This window comes from Archocentrus centrarchus, chromosome 22, assembly GCF_007364275.1.
Source record: "Archocentrus centrarchus isolate MPI-CPG fArcCen1 chromosome 22, fArcCen1, whole genome shotgun sequence".
Taxonomy (NCBI): domain Eukaryota; kingdom Metazoa; phylum Chordata; class Actinopteri; order Cichliformes; family Cichlidae; genus Archocentrus; species Archocentrus centrarchus.
Genome location: NC_044367.1, coordinates 19460259 through 19482222, shown reverse-complemented (window position 1 = coordinate 19482222; position 21964 = coordinate 19460259). Strand labels below are relative to the sequence as shown.

The following is a 21964-nucleotide window of genomic DNA, read 5'->3' as shown; positions in this document are numbered from 1 at the left end:
TCATTCATGAAAATCAAACGTTTACATGACTTTATGACATCCAGTCACAAGGAAAGAAAATGAAAACCACTTCAGCACAAAAACAACCTTTGCAGACGAGTAGGATGAAGACACTGCTGATTTGAGTCATACAGAGCATGACACTTTGGCGTAATGTTTGAGCAAATCAAGTCTGTGTTGAATTATTGCCATTTTTGCAAAAAGTCAAATGGGGAAGTTTTTGATACTTTGAAAGTCAACTCTTGATGGATACAAGAGGCATGTGGGCGTTCTCTGGTGCTTTTTGAGTTTATCTCTGACATTTTTAAGACTGGAATCAAGAGGCATTTTGTCTCAAACTGTAAGTGGTGGGAGAAAAATGCAACACAAAACAGAGGGGGAAAAATAACTCCGAAAAAAAGGTGACAGACCACCATTCATTTAAAAGTCAGAGCAACAGAAACAACCTCCATCATCAGCCAGGACATGTCACAATGAACACTGACTTTACTCAACATAGCGATTACCACATCAACAAAAGAAAGCTGCTCAACATCTACTCCTCCCATGACCTCAGCCCTTTGTTTCTGCTATCCACTCAAAAAACAAACCAAAAAAATGAATGCTTGAAGTCTAATGAGTGAATCATCAGTTTCTCAACAAGGAAAAGAACACTCTCCTAAAATGGAAACGTTTGAACTAAACACAAATGAAAAAAAAGATAAGATTAAAGGACACTTGATTTGAAATGAACTGAACAAGGCTTTTTATTCCTTTAATAAGTGCCTCTTTAAAAGTCAGCCTGTGATATTCTAAATTCAAGCAAGTAGTACTTCATTTCACTATGAGTTCTCTTCTTTTCTGGGCTCTGGATGCACATGTGGAAAGTCTATTTTTATTGGTTTACCTGTACCCGAGCCATGCGAACAGCTGGTTTCTATTTCCATTGGTTGAAAGCAGAAGAAGGACATGGCTTCCCAACTCCAACATAATATTTTATTAAAGTAACCATCAGTAGCAACACATCGTGGTATTTCCATTAAATTAAACTACTATGAACCTTATTTCGAAATATATCAATAATTAGCCAGCAGTGGGATTATTAATTTGTGTCATGGTCCTGGGTCAGTTTGCCCAGCAAGTCTCCTGTGTTAGGTTATTCTAGTTATCTCACTTCCTCTTTTATTTTGTAAGTTGCTGTTCCTTGTGCTTTGCCTTTAGTTTTGCTTGTTTTGTCACATCTGCTGTGATTCCATTCACCTGTGTCTTGTTCTCCACTCCCTGTCTCCACTGTCTCCACTCCCCCTAATTACAGAGATTATAAAGGAGAAGAAGAAGAAACAGCCTTTATTGTCCCGCAAAGGGGAAATTTAGGTGTAACAGCAGCAAAAATGTCAAAACACAACAGGACAAGATTAATAATACTACTACTACTACTAATAATAATAATAATAAAATAATATATACTGTACAGGATTATAACTACAGGAAATGACAATATACTTTGTATTACTATACAATATATACATACTATTCGTTCTATTTTTGTTGGGAGCAGTGATGGTTATAAAGTCTTACAGCTGCTTGGAGGAAGGATCTACAATAACGCTCCTTTGTGCATTTAGGATGCAACAGTCTGTCACTGAATTATATATATATATATATATATATATATATATATATATATATATATATATATATATATATATATATATATATATATATATATATATATCCATTATGGACCCAGTGCATGCAATAATGGTGGAATTTGATGAGGAACTGGGGAGGATATACAAGATTACCATCTCCATCCATGAGTCCACTGATTGTAAGACCATATTAGTAGGACTAAATGCCATGGATGCCATTATTAATAAGAATCCTCAGCTACTTTAGCTAACCAGGATGTCCTGTATGTACATATACCTGACCTCTATGAGAGAGCAGATATGAGCCCAGGTATCTTTCTCACGCCTGCTCCTCTACATCGCAGCAACAACTCTGCACCCAAGCCTCACCATTGTCAGCCAGCTCCTCACTGTCACAGCTGTTACAGCTCTGCAGTCAACTCTTTTCATAGCCAGTCAACCCTATAGAGCAACCTCAGTTGTTTGAGGGGACTGTGACCCCTGCACAGCCTCAGCTTGAGCAACCTGCGCATCCTGTACCTGAACTGGAGCTCCTCCCAGCTGGTCCCCTGAGTGGCTTTGTCTCCATTGCTGGACACTCTCTCTCCAGGTCCTGCCCCATGGCCTGGCAGATCACATGAACTGTCATTCTTTTTTTTGGACTCTTGTGCTCCCTATTGTTCTTTTGGTTTTGTTTTCTGGTTTTGTTGCAGACTTCTTGTGTGCAGCACCAGTACAAAACTATACAGCATTTTATGAATCAAACATCAGTGGTAAAGCATCACAGATTAATGAGCTGCTTTGGTATACCCTGATTTCTTTCTCTGACCTTGACTGCCAGTCAAAGATTACATCTTTTATAAGCTATCCCCAGATTTGTAACTGCACCTGTTACTGAAGCAGCAAGGAACAGGATAAAATTGTGTCCATCCAGTTTTTTTGTTTTTGTTTTTTTTTTCATGTTTGGGGTGATATTTATTTTCTGAGTTTTCAAGACATGCAAATCCCACAGTAGAGTGGCTAACAAATGATTGCAAGAACTTGATCACAGTGTTTGGGTTTTTCTGCAGCCATGCCCCTGGGATAGTGGTCACAGCCTGGTGGGAGTCTACTCATGTTTTAATTCCAACTGGCTTCCTCTCTTGGAGCTGATTAGAAAGTCTGTTGTTCATTACATATTTTTTTTTTGAGTGGAAAACAAAATTATTCTCCATCTGACTATTTTGGTTTACATATGACTGCAGCAGAGGCAGACTCATCATCATCATCTCTCTTTGTGCCATGCTACGCTGTAGGTGCACATGCAACTGCACATGTGCACCTGAAACTAGATACAGTATTTACCGTGAATGGAAAATACCCAAGAGCAATGGCATCAAAAGAAGTGCACGAGCAAGCTTGTCATGTTTTTTTTCTTTCCACAGTTATGGCACAGGAAATTGCTTAATCAGCAATGCCTTTTCAAAGCAGTGCAGTTGTTTACACTAGACCTTCACTAACTTATAACACTGTGTTAGCATCACTGGTTATCAAAATAGGCAATTAACACTACTTAAAGCAATAATTTACCTTTCAATAAGAACTACAAAGTCATCTTGATGCTACATTGACTTGAGATAGGGCAAGTGGCATCTCTTTCATATCCTTTCCAATTATCCAAGAAACTCAGAGTTGAAAGTAAGATTTGTATATAGACTCCAGGCTGCTAACCAAGCTAAAGGCTAGCAGAACCAGACTGGTGATTAAAATCATGCTGTCAAATACTGGCTGCTATATCTTGTGTTTTTGCACTTATTTGATGTTTGACTGTGTTTGCAAAGCTGTTTAGTTGCTACACCTTCCTGGAAAGAGGTAACATTTGATTTGCTCAACCTGGGTTGTAACTGATAACACAGATTTCTTCTTCTTCTTTCTGCTGCTTTCTTTCATTTTGTGGCCTAGTTAAATATCCTAATCATTTAATATTGTGCAAACTGAGGTGGTGGTGGGGGATAAGTAAGTGGTGAGTATATCACCTGGGGGAGTTTCACCAGGATGTTAAAGGTTTTACCACAATAAAAATGAAAGGCAACTATTGGACAAAAGTAATAGGACGTGTAGACCTAAAGACCTGACTGGGCCTTAAACACCTTAAATCTCACCATCAGAGAGAGCAAACTCTGGGACAGCCAAAGGAGTGAATGAAAGTGAGGGAAACCCACCTGATAATGACCCAGAGAAGCACAGCCCAGTTATCAACTCACAGGTACCTGTAGCAGAGCACAGAGGGAGAGAGAGCAGGATGAAAATGTAACCTGATCGGCTACAAAACTATGTTTTATTCAGCTGAGGCACATGCAACGCTAAGCTACCTGTTGGTATGGACGGTAAAATTGCTGGTGGAAGTAATAGGCTGTGTTCCAGCACCCGTTCCCACTCACACTTGAAGCCCAGCAGAATTTAATGCACCAGAATCCTGCAATTGCAATTTGTTTCCACAGGGGCCACTGTTGCCTCTGCTCAACAAAATGCTACATGCTCCTGTTTTAAGGAGCTTAGAGGAAATGTGCTGCTTTTTTGCTTTGATCTTCTCTTGGCAAAAGAAATGGAAAGACAAAGGGTGAGAGGATTTCAGGAGGGAAAGGAAGAGAAGTTACTGTCAAGGATATCCCTGGGATAAAAGATGCAGTAAGAGCCATCTTCTGCAGAACAGATGATGACACTGGGGAGTTTCCTCTTGGACTTTGGTTTGCCTAACTTGGTCATAAAGACCAGTTCCAGCAGCAACCCCGAGGGAAAACAAACACCTCCGCGGTGGGGGGGGAACAGGGTGTCATCTCTGACAGTGATCCTGCACGGCTTCAAATGATGCCCTCATTCATTTATATAACAATTAAATCAATGGCAGATGGGAAAGAATAACAGTTGGAGGCTGAGTAAGCAAGATGCAGACAGAAAAGGAAATAAAACAAAAGGTGGAAGGTGTTTTTCCAGTATAACTAGTGCAAAACATCAGCCAGAGCACAATCTGCAGGTAATGACGTGAGGTCTTATTAAAGGCAGATGTTTTTTTTAAATCACAAATATGCTCTGTTATGGCCATATATCTCCATGTGTTTGTGCTTCACAATTAAAACATTTACAGACTGTGAGAGGCTTGCTTTTAATTTAACATCATCCCCTCGAAAGTTAGTTATGAGCGCATGAGAGAAATATGTTAACACTGGCGGGTTTGTAGGCCTCTGGTTAATGCACTTGAAAAAGCGAACATGGGATTTTCTCATCTATTCTAACTAATTTGTTTGTGCTATCGCACAATGATCCCATCATTAAAACCGCTCAAACGAGATAAAAATACTGTTCCAGTTTGATAAAGGTTGAGAAATGACAAAGTTTACTCATCACCATAAAAAGTGACAAGTATTTAAACAAAATTATTTTGCGGTTCTTGTCAAAGAATTGGAGGTTACTGAAGTCAAAATGACAAACTTTGTTTACTGTAATGATAAACGCTGAAAACCGGCAAGAGAAACAATGCACTTATTATGAGACTAATTTTCAGCTTCCTGTGTAGTCCCTCAAGTCAGTCTATTGTCTGTCCAAAACTTGATATTGTAACATTGTTTCCTTTGCTGAGCCAATTCAGCCCTTTTAAACATACTGTAAGTGAGTGGCGAGCTGTTTCCACAGGCGTGCAGCCCACCGCCAGAACCTGAAGTGCAGCACGTATGGAGGAAACTGCTCCAGTTGGAGAAATCGAATCCATCTATGGGGAATATCCCAAAATAAACCCCTCTGTTCTCCCATATCAGGCCTTGTATAAATAAGATAGCACTGCAGGCACACTGCACCATGGGAATTAGCCAATCCAGTCCTGTAAACATCAGCCAATGACTTCTGGCAAGCTGGCCAGCTCTCAGGAGGGGAGGTTCTGCATTGGAATTCATAAATAAATCACTTTTCTGGGAGGATTATGTGTCCACACAGTCCCCCGTCCGCCCGGCCTCCTCCCCCCCAAGAATAAACAGGGCCAAGCAGAAATAGCAGAGTTTAAGCACCACTACAGGAAATTATCTGGGCTTCTTGCTATAATTTAGGGACATTATTTTTGTAGAATTTGCATTTCAGTCAGACACAAACCTTTTGCAGACCATGTTACACAATCCCTACATTCCCCGCTACCATGTGTGACTCTACATTCCTGGTAACATGAATATAAATAAACAAAACAAGTCACCAAAACAGAATACAGAATCCTCTGATTTATGACTCAGTAAGAAGGACATTTACTTTCTTTCATTCTCCAAATAGTTTTCATCTCAAATCGCTGCTTGTTTTCCAATCAAGTGGTTGTTTTGGGGGACTGCTTGTGTCATTAACAGGTTCCCACAGGAAGTAATGCAGCACTATTTAAACCTACTTAGTCTGGCCCTGCCCCAGCTTTCACATAATCACCTCTTTAGACAAACATGGGGCCCAAGTAACGCATATATTTGAAATGATAAAAATGTTGGAGAAAAAAAAAAAGTCTTGATAATAAACAGAGTCCCTAAGAAAAATACTACTAGTGATCAACACCAACTCTAAATACACAATTAAAGCCAAAAGTTGTGTGGGTGTCTGGTGGGGAAAAAATAAATGTAACTGTTGTGTAACACTATTTCAGTGATTAGATTGTGATGTGATTTCACGAAAGCGATTTGTGAAGGCACTGCCATGTTTAACAAAAGATTGTTGCTTATAAATGTGTGTGCCCCACAAAGGTCTCTAGTTTGTGTATGTGTGACATTTGTTTGGATTATTGAAATATGTCAACAACAGCCAAGGCTACCTGTATACATAAAGGTTAAATTAAAAAAAAAAAAAAATCAAGCTGTGTCATTGTTTGCATTTTTTTGTAGATTCAACAAATTAAATGGGAGCAAATGATGTGTGTGTTTTTTTTTTTTTTTTACAAATTAGGCTAGTAAAAAATTTTTAAAGATACAATTTAAAAGTGGTTCCTTGCTAAGTTGTCTGTTATATGTAGACACAACAGTGACTCATCCTCAAAGGTGCCTTTTTTATACTTGAATGAGTCATAGTCAGTGTTGGGTGGCTATTAAAGAAAAAAAAAAAACAGCATTCTTCTGAAAATGGGCAGGTACAAGGATGCGTGAAAATGAGTAAAAAAGCAGTCCATGTCCAAAGGAAGACTTTCAAAGATCTTCAGAAAATCTGGAGAACTTCTGCTCAAAAAAAATGACAAGAACGTCTGGCTCCCTGGAAACAAAATATCAAGAAATGAGGGGTGACTCAAGAATTTGTACTGTACTGTATACCCTTAGGTGGCCGTTGTGATTTGGTACTATGTAAATGAAATAAAATTGAACTGAATTACTGTACTTGCACCTTTCACATACAGTCTATGGTTAAAATGAGAAATATGACCTCATATTTGGTGAAACAGGCAATAAAGTGCATGTAGTTAGCATAAAACAACTGAAATAATGTGAAATATAAGTAAACCTACATTTATTTAGTTTTGCTGTTTGCACACAGGATAGAAAATAATAACACAAAGTTAAAGCTGAGAGTAACTTGTGTGGGATTGCCACTACCAGTGACACCCCCCACATCACACAAACAGTAAAGTGTTTCCATAAAAATGATGATTATAGCTACCATAATGTCCAGTTTTAGGCTGGATAACCTTTGGTTCCTACTTCCTACTATTAATTGGAAGGGGCATTATCTTTATAGCAAGCACAAGTGACACACAAAGTTGCCAATTTGATGACATCTCACAAGACTCGAAACTTTCTCTGACCTAAATAATTAGGATGAATGATCCAAATGAGCTCATCATGGAATTAGCAATGAAGCAAAATAAGGGGTTAAGTAACTGAAAAGCATTTGGGGGGGGATGTTTCCAAATGGAGGAGGTGGTTGCTGTTATTCTTGCCCTTTTCTAATTTATTCTCATGTGGGCACGAATGGGTTAAACGGCTGAGCAATGAGACGCTTCATGCTTTCAGATGTACACAGAAGCATCAAAGAGTGGAGCACGTCTCGCCTCCTCTGCATGTTCCATAATGTCTGCAGAGCAACTTTTACTCATACAGGACAAGGCACAAAAAAGTCTTGTGGGTGGGACGGATGCCTGCAAAAGGAGACACACACACACACAAATAAACCCATACATCCTGTTCAATACAGTCTGCATACAGGTGCTGCAACTCCATGGTACACCCAGAATGCAGTCTGACACATATGTGATATTATGACAGTTATGAGTCAGGAAATTAAGTTAATTTTAACACCTGTTCAGTGGTTCCTATGAAAAGATTTAGGTTATTTCGGCTTTGAAAGAGCATTACAACACTTTTTTGTGGTCCTGTGACAAGTGGGTCTGGGGAAAGTAGGGGGCTTCCTTTTTCCACTTCTATAAGATAAGAAAGGAAGTGACATAAGTTCCTGTAGCACTCTGTGCAGCCGTGGCACGAGGCTGAGCGTGAGCACTGCATGTGTTTTACGTTCACAGAAAAGAACTGACGTGAACTTGTTCGAGTCTGCAAAGATATCTGATGCTCAATTATATCAGGCCTTCATTATCATCAATCTCTATTTAATGTTCTTTCCCCGTGCTTGACTGAAAATTTTTTTGGGGGCTTAGTGCTAATTCTTAGATGTACTGAGACAAATTATTACTAATATTATCTAACCTACAGCCATTTAGTCATAACTTGTAGATTGCAGATAAGAGAATGTCCTAGATTGACCTCTGTTAGCTTTGACTGCAGGAAAATTTGAGGGAATAAATGACTTGAGTTGTTTCGGATTTGTTTATATTTCCAAAACCTGCTGAATTTATCATGGAAGACAACACTGACTCAAAACTCAAATGTTAATCTAATAATGTGAGTCGTTATAACTTATTCTGAGAGTAATGGAGGATCTGTCATTTTGGAATGAAAAATAACTGCATGACTTTTATTATGGGACAATGCCAGAATTCAAACTCAAATGAATACAGCTAGAAGCATTTTATTTATTGATTTATTTTTTCAATGGTTCGATAAGCAGAAAAAGACAGACATAAAATGTGTCCTTTCGAGTCAGATGTGGACAAATACATCAGAGCAACAAGTGTGACCGTGGACAGAAAGGACACATTGAGCAACAGTGTTTGTAAACTGAACCCTGAACTAGCGTCTGCCGGGTTCACTGTGTGACTCATAGCCTGTGGTGTCACAAGGGTTTAGCAGCTCAGTAAACATGGTAACGGGCCGCCACAAAGGAGAAAGTGCCCTGGAAAGTACCCAAATCATCTTAGGTCTCAATCAATTGATAAAAGCGACTTCATCTCTCTACGCAGAGGAAGAAAATCAAGATTCGTTAAGACAAGAAGTTGCGTGCAGGCTAAGCACGCTGTTGCCTTTGTTTGTTATGAGACTGCGAGCAAGACTAAAAGAAAAAGAGAGAATGTGAAACAGAGAAAGGAAGCAAATGAGCGTGCCAATTTTGTCTCCATTTTCTCAGCCCACATTGCATCACAAATCAACAAGATGACCTTTAATTCAATATGTCTTTCTTTCACTATTCGAAGGTTTTTCTTTTTGTTTCAGAAACCATCCAACCCAGACATGGTCTCACCTTTTGTTCTGTAGGGAATGGAGTAATGACTCACAGCAGACATGGCACTTTCCCAAAATTACCCAAAAATGGGGTCGGCGTGCCACTCTAGTTTTAGATAATGGTCCAGCAGGGTCGCATGAAGGCAGTCAATGCACTGTCAACGTTAAGAGTCCAGAGTTTGAACCCGCTCCACTTTAGACTTGGCTGCAACTCAGAGAGGCTACAGGCCACTTGCTCAGTCTGATAAACAACTCCTGGGCACAGAAACAGGCTGACTGGGAGCAAGCGGAGGTGAATGTGTACAAATCTTAAACATAGAAAAGTTCCACTTGTATTGCTTTTTCACACCTGAACACTTGTAGGCCTTAACAAAGGCGCTAGTGTCTCTCCACCCTCTTCCAGTGTTAACCATTTCTCCTCAAACAGAAAAAAAGTGATAACATTTAGTGACTCCAGAATGTTAAGTTATGTTATGACGCAAAGTACAAAGGAAAACAGAAAACTGTAGGTCAAAAATTCAAAGCATATTTTGAATAGCGGTGACTCAATTCTGGTGAATGGAAAAACAAATAATGTGACACAGTCAGTAGGCAAATGGCTTGAAAATGGTAACCATCAGCGTCAATACTAATTGAACAGGAAAAATTGGCAGATGTTCCAAAAGATTCCAGACCATAGAGACTCTTGTTACCCCTTAAGTAATTGTGCTATTTAATCCCTTAATATACTATTTCCTTTGTTTTCACCTTACTGCTGACTTTTGATTTCATGCTGGATCCCGACCACCTTTCTTACATGAAAACTCTGCTTAATTCATTTCAGCATCATATTTTTTTAATGTTTTTTGGTCTTGTACTTCATACTTTGCCTCATTCGGTCAGGAAAGATACATGATTGGCTAAAGTCTCCCATCCCATCATATCTTATGAGGCCAATAACATATCCCACAGAAAATGGAGGATACTAGTTCCCTCTATGACCTCTATGATTTTTTTATGAATCATCAGTCTGGCACATCTGGGTCTTCTATTTAATTTTGCCACATTGGTTTCACTTAAACTTGCTGTTCTGTTTCTTGTCTCTTTCTGTTTAGGTAATCTCACTACCAACAGGGGACTGAAATCACCTTTGGATATTTGAAATAACAGTGACCACCTCATTACTACGAGCCTTTTAAATCTCCTAATTTTCCCCAGCACCTCTAGGTTTGTGGGTATTTTAAATATTTTAAGGGCATGCAAGAGTCCCGATGAGTTCTGTTTTGTTAACACAACCTAGCATTACATCAACCATGAGCACAGGAAGTGGGCAGAAAGGGGACTTTTGCAGACCTAAAATAGCTTGTCAAACACCAGTAATGGAGGTTTTACACATTGATGTGTTCTCAATTGTGCTCTACTAAGAGTTGTTAAAAAAAAACCTATTTTAAAAAAAGATCTTGATCTCTGAAAACACTGCAGCTTTACAGTTTAAGTAGAGCCTTAAACAAGAGACAAGGTAATTTATTTTTACCCACTTAAGAAAGAAAGAGATCAGTCTAATGGCTGCAAAGTTCAGTAGTCAGTGACAGTACTTCTTGGAAATCTCAAGGGTGCTCTCTGTGCTGGAGGCATGTGGGGTTGATGTGAAAAGTTGGTGCTTCAACTTTGAGGAGGTCACCTCTTTAACAGCCATGAATCACGTGAAAATCAACAAACCAAGTCATACTCGCAAGAGACTTTTTCCATCAAACAATATCAAGGGTCATATGACGTATGTGGCATGTAACTGTATACTGTGTAACAAAGTACAGGCTAGGAGATAGTTCATAAAAATTCCTTGCCACTGTATGTGAACCTTAATACCTTAACCTACTTCAGGAAATGGGTGGATAATAATTCACCCAAGTTCCACTCTTGTTATGCATCGGGATTTTATCATCTCTTTTCATGAGTCATCAAATTAGGGAATAAAAAAGTCATTCATTTCACTTTCAGCTGGCCAGATGATAATGAGAACACTTCTTGGCACTTGCAGGCATAACAGAATTTCTCATATAGAAGAAGTTAAGATGTACCGTACGGCACCAGACTAGACATAAACACACCAAGAGTTTACACTGTGAGCTGAGGGACTGTTAACAGTGCTGGCATGGCTGATGGAGCATTTCCACAGTTGCATACGTGCAGACTACTGCACTGCAAAGTCTGCTGCTGATCCACGATAATGCTGTGCATATCAGAACTGTACAAATCATATAATTTCTTATTTTTCAAGTAGCTGTTATCCTTCGTTCTTTACATACTCACTGGCTATAGGATGATACACACGCGATATAAACACAGTCTGGAGTATCTACATGCCTCTGGTTTGTCATTCTGTTCTGAAGAAGTCCCAGGAGCAGCAGGAAGACAGGAAGCTCCACCCAGCCCCCCCCCCCTCCAATCTCCTTTAGCCTGTCTCAGACAGCAACCAGCTCTGTCTTTTAGCTGCTATCGTGCGTGCATGAAAGCATCTTTACACAAACACTTTTTTAAAATTATTATTTGAAATAATCCTTCTTTAACACAACTTTTAAGCCCAGTGATACATGGAGACCAAATTAATTAACTTCATCAAAACACAATGCCAACTTCTCCCTTCTCCCCTCTCACCTTCTAACTTTCCAAAAACCAAGTACTCCCATTCCTTCAACTCCCCATTTCTTGTACTCTCCCTCCCATCCTCCATCCTCTTACTCTCCCCCCACCCCCTTCATCTTCGTGGCCCTCTCACTGACAGCTGGCTCTGATTATGGCTGTGAAAAATGGGGAAGTCACGCCAGCAATCCCCCGCCTCCCCAGCATTCCTACAGCATGACTCCGCACTTTCTTGTTACTGGTGCTACCCTCCCTCTGCATCCCTCCGCTTTACTCTGTCTTTCTTCAGCTGCCTTTTGTTTCTTGCTTGTTTTGCTGCCTAAACACTGTATACTAACATAGAAGGAGGTAAAGTTTATGAAAGTAGCTGGAATTTGTGTTCTGTGTAATGGATGTTTTAAAAGGCAGGCCAAACAAAGGTGGTGGAGAACAAAAGGAAGAAAATGAATGGGAGGCTTCTCGAGGGGTAGTCCTGCTGAAAAGATAGAAGAAATACTGAGGTAGTGGTGTACAGCTCCTTTACATATGACGCACATTTTAAAAACACAACAAGCCTGCACTGGAGAAAACACACTCCATCACCTTGTGCTGTGACGTTTATGGTACATTACACAACTGTTTAATGATTATAACATGGCAGAGAGCACATTGTTTTGGCAGTGTGTGCACACATACTTATTTGTCTAGTCTAAAAAAGGGCAAAAATCCCTCTGTTGGTGAATGCTGGTTGGGTTTTGTTACATGATTTGGCTCAGCTGAAGTAATTCAGGCAATAAAGGCAGTAGTTCTTGCACATCTATCCACACCTGTGCTTGTTTGTCAAACTTTCTGACTTGGTTGCTTCCACCATCTTCTGCTTGATATGCTGGAAAACAGGAGACTTGCCCAGAATTCGTAACAGATTTTTGACGCCATGAAACTTAAAATAGTTGGCTGGAGATTCATTTTCTTCATCATGAAAAAGGATCAGGGGATTAATAGATAGAGTTTCACAATCAGACAATAAACCTAAAGGGTACAGAATAATAAAGTTTACGATAACATTTAATGAAACGTGTTACCTACGAGCTCTCAAGGTCTACCAGTGCCAGCACTGCAAATGTTATGGTGTTTAGCAAAGTATTTGTTTTCTAAAACATGAGGCATGAAGACAGGTAATGAATTCAGGTCAGTGTTTTGTTGAAAGCTTTATCCTTCTGTAAGCATCAGATATCAGCTTAAACTCTGCCTACAGAGTGTTCAACACTCAGCAGCCACTTTATTAGGTACTCTTTGCTAGTACCAGGTTGCAAATAGTTGCAAGAAAATAATAGCAGATTGCATCTACGGAGAGCCTGTTTAGTTCCTATTAATCGGCATTATCTAGATGGCTCTCTCAAGATAGCCCTCAATGATTAAAATTAATATAAAGACATAAAATTAGCTTTACAAGTATTTTATATGTCATAATTATAATTTTAAAAAATGTCTTATATAAATATACATATAATGTCAGCATTAATGTTTTCTTACCCACTTATCCATTTCAGGGTCTTGCTGGGCCCTGGAGCCGATGGTAAAACCTGGACAGGTCTCCAGAAAAACAACAAGGCTAACACAGAAAGACCATTCATACTCACATTCACCAGTTAACCTAACTGAAAATCTGGAAAAGCAAATCTAAAATTGGACATAGCTTTTGATTCGACTCCTTCTATAATAATGCTAATAAAAACATACATTCACTACATTAGATTTCAGGGCTATGGAGCTATAGTCCTGAATGCTGCGGCAGTACAGAAAAAAGGAGTTCCTTCATAGTTAAAAAATAAATCCCTGTTAATAGTCAAAGATTTTATATGTGCAGATAGCGTAGATGTTTCCAAAATCACTGAAAAGCTAGCAGCAATTTTCCCACACCCTCCACCATAACTTTTCCCTCTGAATACCTTAAACATCTCTCGCTGCACTGTCTACTTCGGAGTCATAAAAATGTATCCACAATACAATTCCTGATAACTAGATACCAGAAAATCAGGAATTGTATTTCAAAAAAGACCCTTGAGCAAGCAGTTTTTTTTCCACATCTCACAGTAAACCCAGTGTAAACCTCTGCATCTAAAAATCTTCAGTACAAGGCTAATTTTAGCCGGATTAGATTAAAGCTGCCAAATTGAGCTATTAGCTTTAAGCTAGGTATTGTTCTAAGCTAAGTCAAAAATCCACTAAGTGCAGACAAAGTTTTTAAAAACACCCAGCAATAATTTACCTGCACCACCCACTGTAATGCCTGCATTTGGGTTTCACTGTCTAATGGGGACTGTGGAGGGCTGTTACAGCATGATCTGAACACTCCAGAGGCCAACAGATGCCTTGTGTCAGGTTGCATAAACAAGATGGAACACTTTCATCCATCATGTTGCTGAACTGGGAGCTTTAGGCCCTCTTATCCGGCTCAAGGCATCTTGTTGAAGCAAAGACATTTTCAGGGCGCTGACCTTGATATTACCTTAGTGGAAATAAATCATGAGTGAATACTGAGCTCTGTTAATACCCGTGCCATGGCTCTCTAACCTAAGTAAAGGGTTTCAACATTATTGTTTCACAACTCTTCATCCTCACATCGTGTCAAAGTGTTCAACCCTTATTTATTTTGAAAATTCTTGTGATAAGCGTCACGCAGTTTTAAGCTTGCATGACAGCAGTGTGATGGGAGCTTTTGATTTGCAGGCTTTTCAAATAGGGCAGACTCACATCCTGTGTTTGGAGACTGTCAGGCAAAAACAGCATTGTAGCACTTGCTCAAAATCACGCACAAGACGTCATTACGTGTGGTGTGATGTTTAGTGTCACTTGTTTTAGTGCAGGCATCAAAGGTGCAAATTGCACGTCAGTGTTGATGTCATTGTGCAATTATGAGACTTTGTAGGTGCATGCTAATATGAGAACGATAACAGTTTTCAGTGGTATTTCACTCTCCTCAGTGACTCATGCGATGTTAACGTTGCCCACAATGGAAGCTCCAGTACTGTACTCTAACATAGTCCCACCTACACACCACCCTTTTGTCTCCACAGCTGCACTCTTATTTTTGCTCTTAACCTGCCAACTCTTTTCCATGTGGTTTCTCCATTCACGCTGCAGCCTTTGCAGACTACATGAAATCTTGATTGATTATAATTTTAGCCAGTGTGGATGATTAAAGAAAGTCGAGGCAAACTCTCAGGGTGCTTGGAATCAGCTGTGTGGGCCAAGACTGAGCTTTTATTAAAATAGGGAAAATGATTGAAGTCTCCATATTAAATATATTAACAGGTTTCCTCCTGTAGGGGTGGCGCTCATGTGGAACTCATTTCAGCCTCCACTTTATATTGTCTTTGATAATATTGGATCATGCTGACGGCATGTTGCCGCTGTCAGAAAATCTGAACTAGAGCTTCGCATGAGCCAGACATGAAAGCAGATCATAATCTTAAAAAATGGACTTCGTATCAGTTTCACAATATTAATGAAGCTTGCACATACTGCAGTTTCTGTGTCACTGTATTTAGTCAAACATTTAGTACAGCTCTAGTTAAAAATGAGGATTAGAGTTAATAGTGAAGTAGGTGGTTCCCACCAACAGCCTTTGGACTGTTTTCTCTCTGAGCATTGAGTTGGAGGGCTTCACTGGTGTAAACACTGTTAATAGACAGTTGGAAAGTTTCAATGATGAGAAAGGGGGATTGTTTGGGTGTACTTTGGCAGCGGTTTTGGCGTGTAGTGGTACTGGTAATGGTATGAAGGTGGGGGCTGTTGGCTTGGAATTTTTGGTAAATGTGCCATTATTTACGAGACGGGTGGGCTGATGGGGACAATAAACTTTCATTTCTGGGAAAGCCATTCAACTTTACTAGACTTTGTAGAACCTATAAGAATACAAGGCAAGAAAAAAAAAAAAAAAAGGCAAACCAGAAAGTATTTAACAAGCGCAAAAAGTGTTTCCATATTCAGCTGTCACACAACACAGCAATAATGTGAGCACTCCCCTGGGCTGACAGAGTCACGTGGGCTGCCATTTGGGCCTGATGTGACACTTACTGGAAACATACACAAGGATTGCTGTGTATGTTTCAGAGGCGACGCTAATGACATCAAAACCACTCACAAAAGCTAAAACTGAACTCAGTGTATAATTCATGCCAGTTTCTGCTTGTTAAAGCTCCAAATCACAAACAGGCAAACTTGCTGACACACATGTTGCTGGTCAAATTACAATAAACATCTGTCTTGACAAGTAATTTAGCCTCATACTCAGACTTCAGATCTCATCGTTTGTAAAAGAGAAGACGATCTATGCCAGTCGGGTGAAGTAATCTCACTTCTTCCCAACTGTTTCTTGCATCTGATGAATTCTTTGTGAAATTAGTGTCAGTACCTTGAAATGAAATATATAACCCAATAGAAAATCACATTTTTTTATTGTTTTTTTTTTTTTTTTTTTAAATTGTGCTAGCAAAAGGGGACAAAAACAGGCTGAGTTAGCAGTGTTTAACATCAACTCCTCCACTGGGCCCAGGCCTTGACCTGTTGATGCTTCCACATTTGGCATTTAGGCAAATGGACCCCTGTGTGTTAAATGGCTGCAGGACAATCCCAATTGTCCTGTTGTATGCAAGTGGCTAGAGCCCAGGAACTACTCTGGATTGCATGTTAGGCCCTGGCAGCAGAAAATTGTGGCCTTGTCCAGGAACGTCAACCAAAATGGGCTGATTTTTGTCTCATTCAGCCCAAACGACTCCACACAGCTGCACTTTCTTTCGCTGCCAGGGAAGAAGACAGTCTAAAAGAGGGAGGGGAGAAAGAACGGCAGAGAGGGGAACAGTTGGGGGCAGTTGGACTGGACAAGCCTCAAAGACCCAAAGGGTTGTTTTCTTTAAAAGAAAAAAAAAGGGGGGGGGGGGGGGCAGCTTAGGCTCATCTTGAACATCAAACTCTATTTTGGGTTATGCTGTGTTTGGACTGCAAGCAATCACACCAAATCCCTGAGCTGTTTTCGTTGAGTGATTGGGAACGCCTTTGCCAAATTACAATCAAAGCGGTAAGATGGTGATGTATTCTGGGCCCTCTGAGAACATGAAATGCTGTTTACGCCGTTGTCTGTGCGCCTCTGAGGAAATCGCTCTGCCATAGGCTCCTTGATCTTAATCCACATAGCTTGAGTTTTACTCATTTCCTCTTCGTTTTCCATTAAACTGAGAGCCGATATACTCCACAGGCTCATATGACTCGATGGGACTCACAAGAGGTCATAGAGAAAAGAGGACAGACGTTAAAAAAATAATAATAATTTTCACCTCAGGAGGACATTTAGATGTGCAGGAATAATCTACTGATGCTCAAACACCTGTGGCTCTCAAGATGGCAAACTATTTAACTGCTCAGAGTTCAGCACTATGTTTTGGTGAGGTACGCTACCCATCCTCATAAATCATTATAATCACATTTAAAAATATTTTAGCCAATAACATGTGTTTTAATCCCATAATGTTATTCATTTTTATGTGCTGATGTAAACATACATTCATAAACACAGGAAAAGGCTCCACAAATTAAGAAAATGCCTGTACATAGAAACATCACAGCCAACATGCTTATTATTCTGCACAAACATAAACCAAACCCAGTAAATAGGTTGATAAACTCACTGGGCCATTTGGGAAGTCATCATTTGTGGCACATGGAGCCTTTTATTGTCATTTTAAGGGGTTTGTGTTGAGTCATTTCCTCTGTTTTGTTATCATTCATCACTTCCTATCTTTCACTGTGATGAGTATCATGAGTATCACATGTATTTAGTTTTTCACTTAGTCATCAGTCTCATCAGTGTGCATATATACATAAATCTGCAACTGCTCTCAGAGAATTTTAGCTTTTCTGCTTTTCATCCGTGGCCACGGTGAGAGCAAATAAAGAAGAACTACAAAAACAGAATTCAATCATAAGCTTAGATTGTGTAAATTTGCTATGAAGTCAACAAGTACAAATAGATGCCCTGTTTCAGAATTGTATATTATTGCTTATAAAACAGTTGTAAAATTGTTTGCAGCCAACAGGCGAAGAAAAAAAAATCAAAGAATAAAGTTCTATCTAAGAATCTATACTTCTTATTGATGCTCCACAGATGCGCTTTAAAAAACTTCAAACCCTTTTACCATGATGGCACAGAGTCCTGAAGGCTCTTCCAGGAGTACCAGTACCATTTGCTGGTGAATTGATTGGTCAGTAGGTGGCCATGACCTGCTCTCTGGCAGGTTAGGCCTGTATGAGTTACCATGGTGATGTACTGGTAATAAGTCAGCTTTCACAATAAGCCTAAATCCTGCTTTGCAACACAGGCCTCTGGTGTCCTGCATTAGGGTGCTGCTCCTGTTCTTTACACTTGCCTTATTATCGTATGATGTGTGTATGACTACTATGTCCTGCAGGTGTTTAGTAGTAAATCAAAATATGCCATGAAAATGTTAAAACTGTAGTTAAATCATTATCTCCTTTGGTTGGTTATATCTTGTTGTGCTTTCTCATTGAACTTGCCTGTGTTCTCAGCATCTGCTGTCAAATTAGTCTTTTCTACTTGCATGCATTTACTCATGTTGTGTTTTCTGATTGTATTGAGTGTCGTAATAATAATAATAATAAGAATAAAAAAGATCTCAAACCCACTAAACATGTCTGTAGAGGGTATTCATCAAGTAACCTGCAAATAACTATCATCTGTAGCATTCTACTGGCAATAAACAACAGGCAGCAAAAAGGATCAAATTAGATTTGCAGTAACAATAAAAGCACAGTTTTTCACAAATAAATCATCACACGCCTACAACAATGAGGAATTTGACATCACCATGTGCCCTGGGTTGACTGAGGACAGCTCACAAACAACGGATCTTTTTCTCATAGCTCAACATCATTTAATGAAAACCATCAGTTCGCACTTCAATGCTCGTTCACGATAGGCGAGCAGTTGTCAAAGTCAAAATTCAAATTCAACAAATCCACGGGGATAAAGTGTGAGAAAAGTGGGCAGGATCACACGAGCGGTTGGCTTTGTGTATTGTCCAGAGTTCGGACACATGGACTGTGTAATTCTAGTCCAGGAGTGACCACACAGGGCTGGTTGTGAGGTCTGGGAGAGCTGCAGAACTGAGACAGATGGGACAAGGGCAGGAGCTTTTTTGGTGAGAGAATGCTTTCCACTGTTCCAGCATTATACAAAGCCCATTGATTTTTTGCGAGTGTTGAGTGAGGAGCTGAGGAATATCTTGTTTCAGCGTCCGCTGCATGGTCATGACACCTGGACCAGGGTGGGGTCTGTCCAGTCTGGGTGGAACTGGACGCAACAATCAGCATGATTCATCATTGCATCCCTAAGTCTTTCTGCCTGAGTGCCATCTCTGTACTGTGAGTTTAATGCATTATGTATCACATAGCTGTGGTCATCAACTCATTTCTACAGCCTGATGGCTTTGACCTCTGCTTCATCTTTCACAACCCCTAATGTGTGAGTGGAAAACCAAACTCTCCCTTCCCATGAGCCCTCTGGATAGACAGAAAGATTGTTCCTCAGGAAACGCAGGTCAGGAAGTCAGTGGCGGAAGCCGGCCTTTCGTTCTAAATACAACCCTCCTCTAGAGACTGGCGTGTCAACAGAGAATTGGGCAGTAAATCGTCTTTAAACACTGACCCCTCACTCTCTCGTCTTGTTGCTATTTTTTGCGACCTCGCATTTAACCAAAACATCATTATTCTTCTTCTGTTTCGCTGCAAATTGGCAGCAAAGGAGCCACAGACTTTCATTTCCAGCATGGTGTTTGTTTTGAACTCTGGTCATGAATGTAATGCTGTGACGTGTCAAAGCTGTCCAAATGAGCCAGGGCTAGCGCTGATGCCGCATCCCACCCAGTGTGAGATGAAGGGCAGTGGAAGTGAGTGGATGGGCATGTTGGCGCGATTCATGGGAACAACATCAGCAAGAGCAGTTGGCGGTTCACCACTAACAATGCTGTGGCTACTCTTATGGACAATTAATCGCTGCTTGTTCTTATTTTCCTCCTTCCCTCAATCCTTCTCTCTCCCTAAACTCTCTTCCTCTGGGGCTAGGTTCACCGTGCATGATGACCACAGTCCTCCCATATGATTTTGGCAAACATACCATGAGACATGAAAGGAAGCAATCATGGTGTCCTGGCTGTCAAGACAAGGACAGGATCACACAAATTGGGGAGAGGGGAACGGAATGTATACAGAAACAAAACCCATGTAGGGTCACAGTGAATACGCATAACAACATATTCAGGGAATCAAACCCTGATTTTTTTTTTTTTTTGCTCGAACTTGACTACCCTTGACCACTGATTGCTCAACAGTCAGCAGAGTGATTAGCTGTCCAGGCTGTGTTTTGAAAGATGTGCTCACAGGCCGGTGGAGAAAAAAAGGAAGTTATGAGCATTAAGTAAGCAATGGCTTTTAATAGAAGCTGAAACCCAACTGACTCTATTCCTGCAACATGTCACCACTTGCAGTGGTGAAAAGCATATGTATCACATTAAAGCACAATTATTTTTCCATATTAAACTCCTTTTTACTTCTACTTTCCTGTATTTCAGAGGACAGATGTAGTCAAATACACCTGTTTCCTTGTATTAGTAATGAAGAAATATTTAAGTATTTTTAAATTGAACTTAAAATGAACTGTTGTTAATCTATGGCTACATACAGAACTTAAAAGTATCTCAACCTCAATCAAGATTAAGTACTCAAATATATGAAAATATAACCACCTTCTGAACATTGATTAGTACTCTATATACTGTAATTGTCTTTACTATTTTCTGACTAGCAAAAATGTAGAGATTAAAGTCTTTCATTTTTGAGAAGTGTCTGATTTTTCAAAGTGATAGAAATGAAAAAAAAAAACAAAAACACCCACATTACTGCACGGAACAGGCACCCCTGTTTCCGTGCATACCTGCAGCGGATAACCTGCTGAAACTGTACTTTGCAGTCAGATTAAGCATTGAGGAAATGCTTGTAATTATCAAGCATATGGATCTGAAGTGACATGCCCTTGAAGTGGGCTTATTCAACAAAAAATATACTGATTTCAAAGAGGTGTCAATTTTTTTGTGCATCAAGAACTTGGCCTAAAACACAAAAGCATATTGCCCTTTTTTCCCCCCCTGACTATGCCCCCCCCCCAGCCATCGAACCTACAATGGCCCTAATAAACTCTTACAGGTTGTTTTCCTATAACTGGCACGAAAAATCACAACAACAAACTGAAAATACATTTCTCATGAAGAGATGTTCCCCTCACAGCTGCACATACAGCAATAACCTTCAATATTAAGGAATTGAAAATGCAAGTGTGTGTGTGTGTGTGTGTGTGTGTGTGTGTGTGTGTGTGTGTGTGTGTGTGTGTGTGTGTGTGTGTGTGATTGGGGGGGGGCTTTTCCAAAACAGATACTTCAGCTGAAAAAAATAACTTAAAGATAGAAATCTCCCTTTAGTGGAAACAACCAAGTGACTGGTATTCATCAACAACCCTATCAATCCCCAGAATACACATCATGTACCATGCAGCATTAAAAATACTACTTATTGCTTCTTTAAGACATTGTTTAATAAGCTTGTGGTAACCCTAATTGGGATGTGGTGCAGCATGGTTTAAGATTGCCACAATACTAGTGTGAGTAATTGTGAGTTTTGTAGCTGATAAGTCCCGTGGCTTCACATAAGGCCAATGTTAGTGTATGAGTGGAAAGGCTGATTACACAATTCACAAGCTTGTACTGAGCCCTAATTCACCTCAAAGCCACACAAGGAAGGGGCTGTGTTTGACTGAGTTGGCCTGCTTGTCTAATCTTAGAAATTCTCACTCGAGGTGAACTGCTCTGCTGAGCTAAAGTTATGCTTTAGGCAAACATGCGAAGACTTAAAATACTGTACAAAAAGAGGGGAGTTTAATAGGAAATGCTGCAACTAGAGGAGTGAGAAAAGGAAGAACTTTGCCCTCTGTTGGCTGCAGTAAAGAACTACAGCAAACTGTTGCTACACCGTCACCGTCACCACCACCACCTCCCCCACCCCCACCCCTCTCTTTTTTTATTTGTTCTCTTCCAC

General features: G+C 40.0%; 1 long non-coding RNA gene across 1 annotated transcript; it reads right to left on the bottom strand.

Moving 5' to 3' along the window:
- Positions 1-993: 993 nt before the first annotated feature.
- LOC115801362 (uncharacterized) lies at positions 994-5374 on the bottom strand. Its single transcript, XR_004021748.1, has 4 exons — positions 5251-5374; positions 3812-3859; positions 2151-2235; positions 994-1284 (listed from the first exon to the last, which is right to left on the bottom strand). It is a non-coding gene; the product is annotated as an uncharacterized LOC115801362 (long non-coding RNA).
- Positions 5375-21964: the final 16590 nt, after the last annotated feature.